Here is a 17,622-nt window from a genome sequence, read left to right on the forward strand (position 1 = left end):
TTCAGTGTACCAATTATTCATTTCCCTCAGCATCTGGGAACCAATAGATCAAGGGCACCATTTTATACAAGCCAAAGATTCCTCCTGATACAGAAACAGAGAGTTTCAGAGTGGTTACCATAGAAACTTAAAGGCCAGATTACAATCCCGAGCAGCCATCACCCTGACGTGGTTTTGCCCTTTACAAGGCAAAGGTAAAGCTCTGGGTTGATTTGTCATACATCCTTGACCTTTTCGTGACAAAAGCCTATCTTTTAAAAAGCAATATCACTGAAGGCCTGGATAAAAGCCAAATCAATAGTCATAAAAGTTCAACCCTGTATTTGCTGATGCCAGTAACAGCTTTGATACGGACACTGAAGGCAGCAACTTCTGTCCAGTTCTTCTTTCCGGTTCAGATGCCTGCTATTAATTTGGACAGCCATGATTTGATTCAAGGAAAAGCCACAGGAGCAACGTAAATAGACAAAGATATATTAACTTATTCTTTAACTGGGAGACACACCAGCAACTGATAACCTAAATTAGATTGAAGCAGTTCTATCTCTAAAGAAGATCTTTCGCTCAGAAGAAGGAAGTAAATTTATGAGCAAGGAAAATGAATTAAGCACGGAAAACAGTCCAAGCATTCATTCAACCCAATCATAAAAATCTATATTATTATGTTTTTCTTTAGGAATTCTCTCTCCTTGGTTTCATTACCATATTATTCAAATTGAGCTGAAAGTAAAAGTATTGAAGTGTTATAGATATTTAACTAATTAACTGGGTGACCTTTGCAACATGTTCATCCACCATCTTCTTGCATAAATATTTCATGAATTACATGTAATCATTAATAACATCAACTTGAGAGAATTAATTACTGCCAATTTTTTATTAATAAAATGCATCTTGTAATAAATAATGTTGGTTTATTGCAGTGTATTAGTCTCAGGGGTATGCACATGTCAGTGGCATTCTACTTCAGGCTATGAGAAAAGTAATCAAATAACTGTAATTATTGTACTAAATATATCACCGTTTGTTTAAAATGTCAATGAGACAGGATAAAGGCATTCATAATGCTTCAAATAGAATATTTGCACGCATAGAACAGTAAGTGCAAGGGAGACAGGAAAAAAGGTTGCAATTAAATATTGGGCGATACTGACTGATGTCTTTAAAGCACCAAATACAGGTAGTCCTTGACTTACGACCACAATTGAGCCCAAAATTTATGTTTCTAAGTGAGAAATGTGTTCTGTCCCCCCTTCACGGCTCTTAACAAACGGCAAGACAAATAAACTTAAAAGGAACTTTCTTTATCAGTTCTCAGTTCAAACTGGCTTCGAGCCCAAAAATAACGTAAATACAGTCTCTGACTCGATAACGGAATGACAAACAAAACAACTCTTACAAGCAATGCACTTCTCCAAGTGTAGCCTTGAATCAGGGTTACAGGAAACACCAAAGCACTTATCCAAGTGTATCAAGTAATTGTGTACGCACGAAGGAACGTTGACTCCTGCGACTAGGGCGTGGCAGCATCCGTCCTTTTATCTCCAAACCTGGCCCTAACAAGCCCCAGCTGCATAATGAATCTTGTATCCCGAAAAGACTCACAGCAGACACCTGCTGAGTCACAACAGAAATGTATTGAGTTTTGCTCCATTTTTTTGACTTTTCTTGCCACATTTGTTAACTGAATCACAGTTAAATAACACAGTTGTTAAGGGAATCTGGTTTCCCCATTGACTTTGCTTGTCAGAAGGTCAGAAAAGGTGATCACATGACCTTACATGGGACACTACAACCATCATAAATATGAGTCAGTTGTCAAGCATCTGAATATAAGTCAAGGACCACCTGTAATACAACAAATAGATGGAACTTGGTATTTGATTTATTCTGGTAAATTGGATAGAGTCATAGAAACTCATAGGTTTACAATTTAGGCTCATTTCTGGAAGAAGAAGAAGGAGGAGGAGGAGGAGGAGGAGGAGGAGGAGGAGGAGGAGGAGGAGGAGGAGGAGGAGGAGGAGACGATGACCAATGTCATGTCTGATTCTTGGAGATTCTTTGGGCCAGGTCTTTCCTGGAATCTAATACTAGTCTCAAGATGTGCCTTGTCTAAATATAAGTAGTAATCTGTCTTTCAGCTTGACCCCATAGAAAGTCAGCTTTCTATCCCATTGAATGTACCCAAATGTAAAGTGATGGGAAGAACATGGGTCATTCAAACCCATTCATGGCACTCATTCAAAGCCCGCTGTCATGAGTTTAAAGTTGTAGTACAATAAGGTATGAATATTCATAAGTTCCCTAGCTATTCATTACTTCCCTAGCAGTAAATTATCAGTAAGTGATATTATTCTATTAGAAATTGAATGAGCTGACTCCAGCAATATTTACAAATGATAGCAAGTTACCTTTGCTAGCTCATACAATAATACATATGTCCTTCAGGTAAATGTCATTTAGAATAACTTGGTGAAAGATGACCTCTTTGTGTAGACCATCCATTCATAACATCTTCACAAGTGCAGTAGAAATGTAAAATAAGTTTAATGGTCTTCGTATGCATACAATATACGACATGTGTACACACACGCGCGGACATACAATCGATGGAAACTTCCAAATTATATCAAAGTCATATGCCTTCAAAGTGTGGGTTAGATTAGTCATATATTCTTTCAGAACAAGATCTGGGGTAAGGTATTAGCAGCAGTGGTGGGTTTCAAAAAATTTTCGAACCTACTCTGTGGGTGTGGCCTCCTTTGTGGGAGTGGCTTGCCGGCCATGTGACCTGGTGGGAGTGGCTTGCCGGCCATGTGTTTTCTCTCTCTTTCTCTCTCTCTCTCCTTCTCTCTCTCTCTCTCTTTCCTTCCTTTTGTCTCTCGGTCCCTTTTTTCTTTTTTTCTTTAATTTCTCTCTCACTTTTTCTTTCTTTTTTTCTTTCTTTCTTTCTTTCTTTCTTTCTCTTTCTCTTTCTCTGTATGAGTCTGTCTATCTGTGTGTGTGTGTGTGTGTGTGTGTGTGTGTGGCTCTTTGCCTCTCTCTCCCTCCCTCCCTCCCTCCCTCTGTGTCTCTCTATGTGATTCTCTCTCTGTGTCTGTCTGTCTGTCTCTGTGTGTGTGTATTTCTCTCCTCCAGTGGTGGGTTTCAAAAATTTTTGGAACCTCTTCTATAGGTGTGGCCTGCTTTCCAGGTCCACTGGTGGAACCTCTTCTAACTGGTTCGGTAGATTTGACGAACCGGTTCTACCGAATAGGCACGAACTGGTAGGAACCCACCTCTGATTAGCAGCCACTGTATCTGGCATAGACAGAATTGGGGGGGGGGGGGCAAATCGTAATTCAAAAAATGGATACTCAGAATATAAATTTGCTATAAAAAGACAGAAGGCTGCTATTGTGGATTTCTCATAAGCATTCTGGGGAAACCTGATCATAATGGGAATAGAAGGAACTGAATAGTTCTTCAATCTCTTCCAGCAAGGGTGGATTTTTTATATATATATTTTATTCCCGGCTTTGGGTATGTATTAATTCAATTGCAGGAATCTCAGATATGTTGTTGAGAAGAATTTCCTCCCATTATGAATGATTTCTGTCATGCGGTATAATCATTTCATAATACAGGCATTATGTCTGATCAAATACCTAGAACAAGATAGTGAAATAATTAGTTCAGTTAGGCCAATAATTATTTGAAAACACGATGTAGTGCTGATAATGAAATCTTTTTTGTTCTGACAACTTTGCCTCAGATCTTTAAAGAAATAATTAGAGCTATTAGGACCTGGATCAAGACTGTGATGGTCCAGAAACAATAGCAATAGCAATAGCAATAGCAATAGCAGTTAGACTTATATACCGCTTCATAGGGCTTCCAGCCCTCTCTAAGCAGTTTACAGAGTCAGCATTTCGCCCCCACAGTCTGGGTCCGCATTTCACCCACCTCGGAAAGATGGAAGGCTCAGTCAACCTTGAGCCGGTGAGATTAGAACCGCTGAACAGGCACTGCCAAGCATGTACTAGCTGTAATAGGATGTCTATTGAGTCCCAACCCTGAACCCAAGCTCCCAATGATAATAGCACATAGTACATTGCCATAGGACCAGGGCCGGATTTAGATGAAAAAAGGCCCTAGGCTATTCCACTTATGAGGCCCTTTCACCTCCCATTTTTAAGTTTGTAAATTACATGAGAGACAATAAAATACATCATTACTGTGATATATATCAATATATATAGCTGGCCTCCCGAAGGAGGGAGGCTCTGCTCTGCGGCAAAGGCAGCGAGGCCAGCTGCCTCCCCTGCTGCGCTCAGCTGCCCGGGTCGGCCCCCTCGCCCTCACCTGCCTGGCCGCTGGTGGGCTCCGCGTCGACAGGGCGGCTACTGGGAGCGGCCGCGCCTCTCGCCCGACCGCCAGTGCCAGGAACGTGGGCGGGCTCCCCAACTGCCGCAGCGCTGGAATGATCTTAACCAATACATTTTTATGTTTGTTTATTAGTCATATGCGTAGAATTTCTCCTTATTTTCGGTTCAGTGTTTTAGTGTTCACTGTTTTTAGAATAGTGTAATTTTAATTTTGCTAACAATTTGAATGTAGGCCCCTCTTGATCTTGAGGCCCTAGGCTGAAGCCTAGTTAGCCTATAGGAAAATCCGGCCCTGCATAGGAGGTTTAAATATGTATTAAAAAGTAATAATGCTTCAAACCATGACCCACTCCTAGAGGCTATATGGACACATACATTCATTTTCTCAGTAACAATACAGAAGTGATTCTTTCTGTTGCCTTTTCTGGAGATGATTTATATTTCCTGTCTAGTTATTGTTCCATCCAGGGTGTCCATCCAAGGACTAACATGGTTCAATCAATCCAGCTAAGATTGGTCAGGTTGCTGCTGCCTGCTGATACCCTCACATGCTTATATTAATGCAGCGTCCAAGAGAGAAAGAAACACAAATCATCTCAATGTTATCAAAGTTATCAAATAAAACAAAATTGGTGCTTAATGAAAGAACTATCCAAGTACCTCAGCTGATTGATTGATCGATCGATTGAATTTAAATGACACTTCCAATGACTCAAAAATAAAATTCAAAATAAAAAATACAATAAGGAAGCAAAAGTAAAGAATAAAAACAAAGAAAATAATAGGAATTGGATTGATGTAGGAGAAAAAAGAAAAAGACCCATACACAATCCAACAGGACTTCTCTCACCCTTACTTGGAGTAAAGCCTGATTCTTGAGCCATTTAGAAACACCAGTGGAAGGGGTGTTCTTAGGGGAAATCTTGTTCCAAGGAGCTGAGGTGGCGCAGTGGTTAAATGCAGCACTGCAGGCTACTTCAGCTGACTGCAGTTCTGCAGTTCGGCTGTTCAAATCTCACTGGCTCAGGGTTGACTTAGCCTTCCATCCTTCCGAGGTGGGTATAATGAGGACCCGGATTGTTGTTGGGGGCAATATGCTGACTCTGTAAACTGCTTAGAGAGGGCTGAAAGCCCTATGAAGCGGTATATAAGTCTAACTGCTATTGCTAACTGCTAACTGCTAAGTACAGGTACTGCTACAAAGGTGATCTTCTGTGGTCTTGATGGATAGCATTGTTTAATTAAAAAAGCCTTCATCAACCCAACCCTGCCACAGCAAATTGACCAGACAGAACTTATAATAACAGGCAGTCCTTCAAGTAACCAAGTCAAAAAGGGATTGATAGGTAATAGCCAGCATCTTGAATTGCACCTGGAAACAAACTGGCAACCAATGCAGCTGGTAAAGCAGAGGTGTTACATGGGCATATTAAGTCATGCCCATCAATGGCGCACCACGCCTTCTCGACCAAACCAGTTGAACCTTCTAAGTCATCTTCAAATACAACTCTATGCAGATTACCAGACTAACCTGTCTCTTTCTCAGGTGAATCAATTTATGATGAAGATAACTTGGAACAGAACAGTACAGAACGGAACAGAATTGAATTTCATTTCATTTCATTTTCACTTTATTTGTATGCCGCCCTTTTCCCTGGGGGGACTCAGGGCGGCTCACAGTTCAAAAGGGGGGGGGGGAGAAAAACAATTTACAACATGGAGACACTACATCATTTAAGAACACAACAGTCATACAATTCGAGTGGGGTTAGAATCGTTAACCCCAGGCCAGCCGGGACAGCCAGATTTTAAGGGCGGCGCGGAATGACTGGAGGGTGGTGAAGGTCCGAATCTCCACGGGGAGTTCGTTCCAGAGGGTTGGAGCAGCCACCGAGAAGGGTCTCCTCCGGGTAGTTGCCAGTCTACACTGGCTGGCTGATGGAATTCGGAGGAGGCCTAATCTATGCGATCTTATTGGTCTAGTGGAGGTAATTGGCAGTAGGCGGTCTCTCAAGTACCCAGATCCAATACCATGGAGGGCTTTGTAAGTGACAAGTAGCACCTTGAATCGCACCCGGAGATCAACAGGTAGCCAGTGCAGCTCGCGGAGGATAGGTGTTACGTGGGTGAAACGAGGTGCACCCACGATCGCTCGCGCGGCCGCATTCTGGACCAGCTGAATAAAGAATTGAATTCTTTATTGGCCAAGTGTGATTGGACACACAAGGAATTTGTCTTTTTTATGACCCACTTCTTATGAAAATAACAAGGAAGCAACCAACATAAAAGATAATAAACCAAAACAAAAATAGATGAGGATAAAACCAGTATATATATATAAATAGTCGTATAATCACAATAGTCCAAAGTAAGTTATCTTACAGTACTTTATTCCATATGTTGTAGATTCTACAAAGGAGACAGATTTGCTGTTATTGCTATTTTTGATGTGAAAGCTGCTAAAGTGTCCTTACCGAATGTCCATTAAATTTTTATTTTAAATTATATGCATATTATCTTTTGGCTAGTATTTGGTAATATATTGGACCATAATAAGCTGAGGTTTTCTATAACTGAAGCTAAAATTATAAATTACTTCTAATTTTGAAATAATTGCTGTCTCACTTACGTACCTCATAAGCATACAGAAATGTTCAAAAGCAATATCTACCATCTATGCAATTAAACCAATTTTGCCATCTTTGTGTTTCAGCTAGGGAATGGATTAAATATAAATCAGAAATACTAGCATTAGATCTGTAGCTTTTATTCTGCAAAGCTTGTTCGAATATTAGAAGGAAAAAAAACATATTAACTAATTATGTACAACTAGATAAAAATAGCAGGGTTTTTTTTTAAAAAAAAGTGGCTCATGAGTTCATAAAAGTTATTACCTGATGTTCCCCACCTCAGAAAAAAAATAGCCTAACAACAAAAGTTAGTTTCGTTCTCCGCCAGCAAAAATTGAAACAAAACCACCAAATCATGAAGGCCAGCAGAAACGCATCTATTTAAAATAATAATAATAATAATAATCCAACAATCCGAAAGAACAGATGAATGGGGAGAAGGCAATAATAAAACTCAAGCCTTTTTTCCAAAATGGTGCTAATGCTTCTCTGAAACTTAATTTTATAATTTACTGGCAGTCAAGATGGCAGGAAATAAAATAATTTGCTATATTCTGCACAACAAACTCCACTTTTCCTGGGAAGGGTAATTATCCCTAAAAAAAAAAAAAAAAAGACGACATCTCATATTAAGCTAAAGTCTAATCAAGAAGAGAAAGAGTGCCTCATTACATGTAATTACCAGGGAATTAGAAACATCATTTAACTAAATGAGCGAATAATGCTCAGGATATTGAAGAAACTTGCCTGCACTTCTGCAGAGCACTCTAAGTCCCATTACAAAAATTGCACCTCTTTAATGGAATAATTTTAGGCCTTGTCTGCCTTGCTTTAAAAATAAAGAGCCTCAGAGAGGCTGAAACTACCACAAACAACTGTTGAAAAGAGCCGCTGAGTGGAAGTAGTCTCCACTGGATACCATAATTTAAAATGACTCATAATCTAACATAATCATGAAAATTAAACCTTAGGAGTTTGAGAGTAGGGGAAATTTCTATTTTTTTTTAAAGCAATGTATTTACTTGAGACTGCAATATGTTTGTGATTTTGTATTGCAAATTAGGAAGGAAGGAGTTTGAAGTGAAAAATAAATCTTTCCATGTCTTCTTAAAATGAAGCTAGCGGATGGAAAGGAGATTATAAAGGAAGAACCGTTCCCCCATTGTATGTATCAAATATGGCAGTAGGCTGTAGCTTTTTGTAGTTATCAGGAAAGCTATTTATTCTTGTGGGGGGGAAAATTGAGAAAGCCGTATCAAACATCCGGGTAACTTGTTATAGGATGCTGAGATTTGGTGTTCTGTGTATTGTGCTTAGGTGGAGCAGGTCGGTTCACCGACAAAAGGGCGACCGACAAAAGCGCACCCGACGAAACCGCGGTGACAAAACCGCGAGTTCTAAACCGCGCCGATGAATGAGCGCTGAATCGCGCCGACAACAGCGCGCTGACAGAAGCGTACTGTAAACCTAAACCTAAACCTAAACCTAACGCTAACCCTAACGCTAACCCTAAACCTAACCCTAAACCTAACCCTTAACCTAACCTTAAACCTAACCCTAAACCTAACCTTTACCTTAACTTAAATCACGCTTCTGTCAACACGCTGTTGTCGGTGCGCTGTTGTCGCCGCGTTGATGACGTCACGGTTTTAGCGATGCGGTTTTGTCGGCACGGTTTTGTCGTGCGCGCATTTGTTGGGTCACGGAGCAGGTCAGTAAAAAGTAGGCAACAAAAAGCTTATTTTAAGTATAATGTGAATGGTGAATGTGAATCAGTTTACAGTTGGCCAAAATACAGTGCTTTCAAAGTGTTTAGCATATGATAGTATCCGAAATGATGACTCTGAAATTCAGTTATGTTTCCCATTTCATTAATGAAATAAAATCCAGACAAAGAAAGGACATTTTGGAATCTAACCCAATGTTCAAAAATTTTGGATTCAGGGCAAAGAGAACAATAGCAATAGCAGATAGACTTCTATATCGCTTGATAGGGCTTTACAACTCTCTCTAAGCAGGGTACAGATCAGAGGTGGGTTCCTACCAGTTCGCACCTATTCGGTAGAACCGGTTCGTCAAATCTACCGAACTGGTTAGAAGAGGTTCCACCAGTGGACCCGGAAAACAGGCCACACCTACAGAAGAGGTTCCAAAAAATTTTGAAACCCACCACTGGTCCTTGGATATGATTATTATACACTATCATGCTCATATTGATAAAACTCAGTGCCTCTGTGAAAGGTAAGGATGACTACTGCGTTTGTGGTGCAATCAGAACATTGCGTGTGTTGAAGTTGTTTTAACGCAAACCAAAGATGCCTTTTAAAAAACAAGTATACATCATATTCTTATGCATGCCAGTGCTGTGTGTGAGGTGATTTAAGGTGGTTCTGACAAGTGTCGTCGGCATCTTCATATCCGGTCACATGGGCGGCAAGCCACTCCCATCTGGTCACATGGGTGGCAAGCCACTCCCACAAAGGAGGCCACACCCACAGAGTAGGTTTGAACAATTTTTGAAACCCACCACTGGTACAGAGTCAGCATAATGCCGCCAACAATCTGGCTCCTCATTTTACTAACCTCGAAAGGATGGAAGGTTGAATTAACCTTGAGCTGGTGAGAATTGAACTGCCAAACTGCAGGCAGTCAGCAGTCGGCAGAAGTAGCCTGCAGTACTGCATTCTAACCATTGTGCCACCACCGGCTTAGGATCCTGAAACTCCCCTTCCACATATGCTCGTATCAACATCTCTTCCCCTATGAAGTCAGGTGGCATGCTTTCATTTACCCCACTACTACCCTCCCAAGCTCCAAAAGGATTTTGAACAACTATTTTGGAGAACCACATACATAAGAGTTTTGAAACCTATGTTTCCCATAAAATAAAACTGGGTTTTAAATTAATTTTTGCTCCAAAAGATTTGTTAAGGCTTATTTTCCGGTTAGGTCTTATTTTTGTGGATATTCGATACTAAAATGCATCCATCTGATGATTACCGTAATTGGGTCTTATTTTGAGGTAGGGATTATATTACATGCATCCTGAAAAAGAGCCGAGGTGGCGCAGTGGTTAGGGTGCAGTACTGCAGGCCACTTCAGCTGACTGTTATCTGCAGTTCAGCGGTTCTAATCTCACCGGCTCAAGGTTGACTCAGCCTTCCATCCTTCCGAGGTGGGTGAAATGAGGACCTAGACTGTGGGGGCGATATGCTGACTCTGTAAACCGCTTAGAGAGGGCTGAAAACCCTATGAAGCGGTATATAAGTCTAACTGCTATTGCTATTGCTAAAAATCATGCTAGTCCTTATTTTCCAGTTAGGTCTTATTTTCAGGGAAACATGGTGAATAGCAAAACAAAGAAGGCTGTTCAATACAGATAGTCCTTCCTTCCTGTCCACTTGTTCAATGATCGTATTAATTACAACAGTGTTGAATAACGAGATTTAATGACCTGTCCTCGTTAAGTATTGCAGCATTCCCACAGTCATGTGATTGTGATTTGGACACACAATTGACAGATGTAGCATCCTACAGCAACATGATCCTCACAGCTGGTTTCCAGCAAGCAAAGACCAAAGGGGATACTGGCAGGATGTTGCAAGTCACAATCATATGACATTGTGCTTAACAACTTATGGTGATTCCCTTAATGATCACAGCCGTAACTTACATCTTAAATCAGTGTAGTCGCATGATGACCGTTTAACAACTGTGCCATTTAGCAATGGAGTTGGGGTCCCAGTTATGGTTGGTAGATAAAGACTACCTGAAAAACCTATTGGTTTTTCAGCCATACTTTGGTCCGATTTCATTCCCATTAGCTTTCCGCAATGGAATTCAAAATTTATGCTTCGATACCTGTTCTATTCCCCCCTTCTCCGCTCGTTAACAGCCAACAGGCAGACAAACTTAAAAGGAACTCACTTTATCAGTTCTCGGCTCAGACTGGCTGCGAGCCCAAAAATAAACATAAATAAAGTCTCTGATGAGAAGATAACAGGATACCAAACAAAACTCTTACAAAGCAATGCACTTCTCCAAGTGTCTCCTTGAATCAGGCTTACAGAAAGCAAATCACTTCTCCAAGTGTCTTTCAAATAAACCATGACCGATGATCAATGAACGTTGAATGAATGTTGACTCCTGCAACCAGGCCGTGGCACCATCCATCCTTTAATCACCAAAAGACGCCACTAATGAGCCCCAGCTGCATTGTTAATCTTGCATCCCGAAAAGACTCTCAGGAGACTTTTGCTGAATCACAACAGATACCTATGGAGACAGACACATGTAGCTTGTACCTCCTTATACACCTGCAGCAGAAAATAGTCAATTCTTTGTGGGTTTCTATTTGAAAATTTGTTTATTCACTAAAATTTATTTGCAATCCTCAAATCAATACTCATGACATTTTTTCAGTTACTCAGGGACACGTGCATATTGGTGGAAATTTTGAGTCACAATTCTGCGCATGTCCATCTTCTCTCAGTGATCTCGCTGGATAAAATGGCCATCAAAAGTATTCTTTTTATTCTTTTTAAATGCTTAATCTTTGTTTAATGTTCCTTTTTCAGGACTTTATTTGTAATAAATATGGACATTAAATAAAGCATCCTTAAACGGAAATACCCATTGAGCAAAATGTTATCTATTAATTATTTGACAAAAACATTGTGACAGGAACATGTATTTTTCTGAAAAAACTAATTCTCTAATTCAGTGTTTGCAGTACAGGTACTCCTTGACTTAAAACAGTTCATTTAGTGACTGTTCAAAGTTACAATGGCCCTTGACTGTTTTTCACACTTATGACCGTTCCAGCATCTCAGTGGTCACATGATCAAAATTCAGATGCTTGGCAACTGATTCATGTTTATGACGTTTGCAATGTCCTGGAGTCTCAAGCAAAGTCAATGGGAAAGCCAAGTTCACTTAACGACCGTGTTCCTAACTTAAGAGCTGAAGTGATTCACTTAACAACTGTGGCATGGAAGGTCATAAAATGGGGCAAACTCACTTAAGAAATGTTTTGCTTAACAACAGAAATGTTGGGCTCTCTTGTGGTTGTAGGTTGAGGACTACTTGTAATTTTACAGAACATGTAAACCATGGAAAAGCAGAATTTACTGTTTGTTTAAAGTAATAATTGGATAGTAAAGAGAAGCAAAATTCTACATATTTCAGTATAATAATCCATTTTCCCCTTGCTTCACAGTTTGTTCATTTTTTGGGGAGGCGGGGTAAAAAAATAGTGTAGGATTAGGTAGAGATTTGATTCATTTAATAAATTGGGCAAACCAGTGGCGGGTTTAAAAAATTGTTCGAACCTACTCTGTGGGTGTGGCCTCCTTTGTGGGAGTGGCTTGCCGCCCATGTGACCGGATGGGAGCGGCTTGCCACCCATGTGACCGGATATGAAGATGCCGACGACACTTGTCAGAACCACCTTAAATTACCTCACACACAGCACTGGCATGCATAAGAATAGGATGTAAACTTGTTTTTTAAAAGGCATCTTTGGTTTGTGTTAAAACAACTTCAACACACGCAATGTTCTGATTGCACCACAAACGCAGTAGTCATCCTTACCTTTCACAGAGGCCCTGAGTTTTATAAACATGAGCATGATAGTGTAGAATAATCATATCCAAGGACCAGTGGTGGGTTTCAAAAATTTTTGGAACCTCTTCTGTAGGTGTGGCCTGCTTTCCAGGTCCACTGGTGGAACCTCTTCTAACCGGTTCGGTAGATTTGACGAACCAGTTCTAGGGAACTGGTGCGAACCGATAGGAGCCCACCTCTGGTGCAAACCTATTAAGCCCTAATTGCAAAAAAGTAAAAGTCACCTCCAGATTTTGGAAGGTTCTTGGACAAGATGATTTCCTTGAATGGAAGAGTGGCTTGGAAAATGGGCAGCCCTGCTCTCTGTTTATTTGGTTTGCCTTCCATTGAGAGGGACAAGCAGGCAGGATGGTGGCTAGTCCTCCCTGCCTCTGCCTATTTGTTTAGCAGGACTCGGGAACAAGTAATGACAAAGTAATCATCTCTCAAGCACTGCTCGATCAAGGACAAAATTGGTGTAGCTCCAGCTTTTAGAATATAAGCACTGAAATCAGGTTGCAAAAGCAATAACTTTTTGGAATACAAAAGAGTCAAGTTTTAAGATTTTACTATATAATGCTTTTTGTAGTGTAGTAAGGGTAGCTTCTTGCATTGGGTGTGTTACAGCACTGTCTGTAAAAAGGAGTCTAAACATGGAAGAGGGCAGTGATGGAATGATGACTAACAGGTTGCCCATTTTATAAATGCATGACATATATGAACAAGGGCAGAAGGGCTTCAATTGCAACTCTGCAATTGCCATCTTCCCTAAGCTTTACAGTAATTGAATAACTACAGGTAATCCTCATTTAATGATAATAATTGGGACTAGAAACTCCATTGTTAAGTAACATGGTCATAAGAGGGGGGGGGAATCATGTGACTGCACCATCTAGTGATGGCAGTTCCAGCAGTCCCAATTGTCATTATTAATGGAGGACCACACACATTGTTAAGCAAGGACCTCACGTGATTGTGACTTCTGACTTCCTGCTGGCTTTCTCGTTGATTTTGCTTGGCAATCACAGACGGGAAAGTAGAAAACTACAATCATCTGACCGGTTCACCGACAAATGCGTGCTAGACAAAAGCACGCCGACGAAACCGCGAGAAAACCGCGAGGTCGAAATCGCGCCAACGAATGAGCGCAGAAGTGCGCCGCCAACAGCACATCTTCAACAAAGAACTAATAACAACCTAATAACCTCAACCCTAAACCTAACCCTAACTCTGAACCTAACCCTAAACCTAACCCTAACCCAAACCCTAACCCTAACCCTAAACCTAACCCTGAACCTAGCCCTCAACCCAACTCTTACCTTAACTTAAATCGCGGTTTTGTTGGCGCGGTTTTGTCGGCGCATTGTTGTGGGTGCGTTTATGACATCGCGGTTTTCTCACCGCGGTTTCGTCGGCGCGCTTATGTTGTGTGCGCATTTGTCGGGTCACGCATCTGACCATGGTAATGCTGAAGCAGCCATAAATACGAGGTCTGCTCATATAAGTTGTTCGGAAATGCTGTAAGCTTGAACAGTGGCTGAACAAGCAATGACATTGAATGAGGACCATCTGTATCCTGCTCCTATTTTATTAACTGGATTGGTATTACTGCAAATTTTATGGCAAGGTTACATTTGTATAACTCCAAAAGGTATTTGCAAAGGGATCAAAATATCAAGATAGTGGTCACAAAATGCAGTCAAAGCCCTGCCCTATTTAACAAGCATCCTGATGTGTGAAAGGAAGTAAGGCTTTCATTCCATGATTGTGGCTGCCATCTTGACTGTTTTGACTGCCACATGGATGGTCCAGTAGTTCTACTGGTTGAACTAGGCTGAGAATCTTGAACTTTCCAGTTGTCGTGTGAACAAGGAAATTTGCATAGATTCTGAGTGGCTTAACTAGACTCTGCTTTTGTTGTGGTGCAAACCAGAGGTGGGTTCCTACCAGTTCCCACCTATTCGGTAGAACCAGTTCGTCAAATCTACCAAACCGGTTAGAAGAGGTTCCACTAGTGTATTGAGTATTGAGTATTGAGTAATTTATTTATATGCCGCCCTTTTCCCTGGGGGGGACTCAGGGCAGCTTACAACTCGAAAAGGGAGGGAAACAAACAATTAATACATAAGACAGTACATCATTAAAAGCACAAAAGCTCATACTATTCGGGTGGGTTACAGTCTTTAATCCCAGGCCTGTCGGGACAGCCAGTTTTTAAGGGCTGTGCGGAAGGTCTGGAGGGTGGTGAGGGTACGAATCTCCACGGGGAGATCGTTCCATAGGGTCGGAGCTGCCACCGAGAAGGCTCTCCTCCGCGTAGTTGCCAGTCGACATTGACCGGCAGATGGAACTCGGAGGAGGCCTAATCTATGGGATCTAATTGGTCGGGTGGAGGTAATTGGCAGTAGGCGGTCTCTCAAGTACCCAGATCCACTACCATGCTTTCTAGTGGACCCAGAAAGCAGGCCACACCTACAGAAGAGATTCCCAAAAAATTTGAAACCCACCACTGACACACACACACAGAGAGAGACTCACACAGAGAGAGAAAGAGAAAGGAAGGAAGAAAGAAATAAAGAAAAAAAGAAAGAAAAAGTGAGAGATGAAAGAAAAAAAGGAAAAATGGACATAGAGACAAAAGGAAGGAGAAAGAGAGAGAAAGAAAACACATGGCCGGCAAACCACTCCCACCAGGTCACATGGCCAGCAAGCCACTCCCACAAAGGAGGCCACACCCACAGAGTAGGTTTGAAAAAAATTTGAAACCCACCACTGGTGCAAACATAAGAAAACATATAGAAAATGGGACACGAAATTGGAGAAAAGCATGAGATTGCTACATACCTAGGAATTTCTACAAGATAGACACAATGTATTTTAAAAACTCATATAAAAGAATTAAATAAGTCCACAGGAAAAAGTTATTTTTAATGCAGTGGATTTTTTTCAGGATTCCAAAGCAATGTAAACCACCTTAAATTTGAATGTATTTCTTACTGGGTATTCCCTTGCCATCCTAGAACTAGTGCTAAAACCTTTTTTTTAAAAAAAAAAATTAAATATTTCCCCCCTCTTAAAAGTCTCAGTTCTCATCCATTACCCCTACTTAATTAAGTTTGGAGTATTTAAAATTGCTAATCACATCTTTTGGGAGACTGTACATTTTAAATCACAATTATATGATGAATATTTTATGATATATATCTTTTGTGTATAATTAGGAATAAAAATTTAATCCTAAAAAGATGTTTAATAATTTATACTTCTTTGGGGTTGATTAAGGATATTAACAGGGCTGGGGAAATGATTTAATTATGTCCAAATCAGAAACTTCAAGTGCACTTGTTTTTGAAATTAAAAACTATAGTTAAGAAAAAAATTAAATACCACAATGCTTTGATAACATGCTTCTGTGCAGTTCAAGATTTTTGTTTTACCCACTTTATATCAGCTAGTAAGTATATTTTTTTCTTTTCTTTTCAACAGGTATAGATAATCCACAAATCAAATTTATATAGCCACCCATCTCACATGACTCTACAACATGGGTGTCAAACTTGATTGTATCACATGACGTGTAGTGACATTTTTGTCTTTGCAGAGTTTGGGTAAGCGTGGCCTACAGGTGATGCATCTGGCCCGTGTGCCGCCAATTTGACACACCTGCTCTACAATAAAACAATAATTGAGTCTAAAATAACCATTCGAAATAATTAAATACACATATAATGCACATAAAAATAAGACTCTGGAAGAAGGAGCCAATGTTATACATATACGTGACCCAACAAATGCGCGCACGACAAAACCGCGCTGACAAAACCGCGGCGCTAAAACCGCGACGTCATCAACGCAGCAACAACAGCGTGCCGACAGAAGCGCGATTTAAGTTAAGGTAAGGGTTAGGTTTATGGGTTAGGTTTATGGTTAGGTTTAGAGTTAGGTTTAGGTTTACAGCGCGCTTCTATCGGCGCACTGTTGTCGGCACACTTCAGCGCTCATTCGCTGGCGCGCTTTAGAACTCGCGGTTTAGTCGGGCACGCTTTTGTCGGTGAACCATACATATAATACAATCATCTTGCGGGGTCCCTGTCTCCGTGAGATCCCAGGCCTGTTGGAAAACCACATTTTTTTTGTCAAGAATTCCCCACCATTCAATTAACTACCCACTGGACAGCAAACACAAAAAAATTGATCAGGTAACAGTCCTTATAGAGATGGTAGTAGAGGGGGAAAGTCTTGAATCTTTTGCTTTGCTCGTTCTCTGCCAGCAGTTACAAAGCAGTGACAATCCCTTTTTCTCCTTCCTAGACATGGCAGAGATCATAACTGGCAAAGGTTGGGAGAAAAAAATTGAGATCCTTCCCCGGTTATCTGTGGAGAAGCGAACCTGAGAATCTATATGAGGAATGTCTGCATAGTTTTTTTTTCTCACAAAATACCTGTATATCTCACAAGATTAGAATTGCATGTCCACAAGACATGGGAGGGATTGCATACAGTTGTTTTCCAATTGCTCGTTGACACCTGACACACAAATGAAAAAGTTGCTGATAGAAATCAAGGATTCCTTGAAAACACAGTATGACGGCAACCATCAAAAATAAGGTTTGGGAAATGTGCTTGCAACAATAGCAATAGCAGTTAGACTTATATACCGCTTCATAGGGCTTTCAGCCCTCTCTAAACGGTTTACAGAGTCAGCATATCGCCTCCACAGTATGGGTCCTAATTTCACCCACCTCAAAAGGATGGAAGGCTGAGTCAACCTTGAGCCGGTGAGATTTGAACAACCGAACTGCAGAACTGCAGTCAGCTGAAGTAGCCTGCAGTGCTGCATTTAACCACTGCGCCACCTCGGCTTAATATATGTATTCTGGGGAACTGTTAATGTACGCATGTAAGTGCACATTTAATTTTCATGATACAGAACTGAATATAAATTACAATTACCAATAGCATACACTTCTTTTTAAGATGGGTTAGATACCAATTTCCAATCTAAAAACATAGACATATTT

This window comes from Thamnophis elegans, chromosome 10, assembly GCF_009769535.1.
Source record: "Thamnophis elegans isolate rThaEle1 chromosome 10, rThaEle1.pri, whole genome shotgun sequence".
NCBI lineage: Eukaryota > Metazoa > Chordata > Lepidosauria > Squamata > Colubridae > Thamnophis > Thamnophis elegans.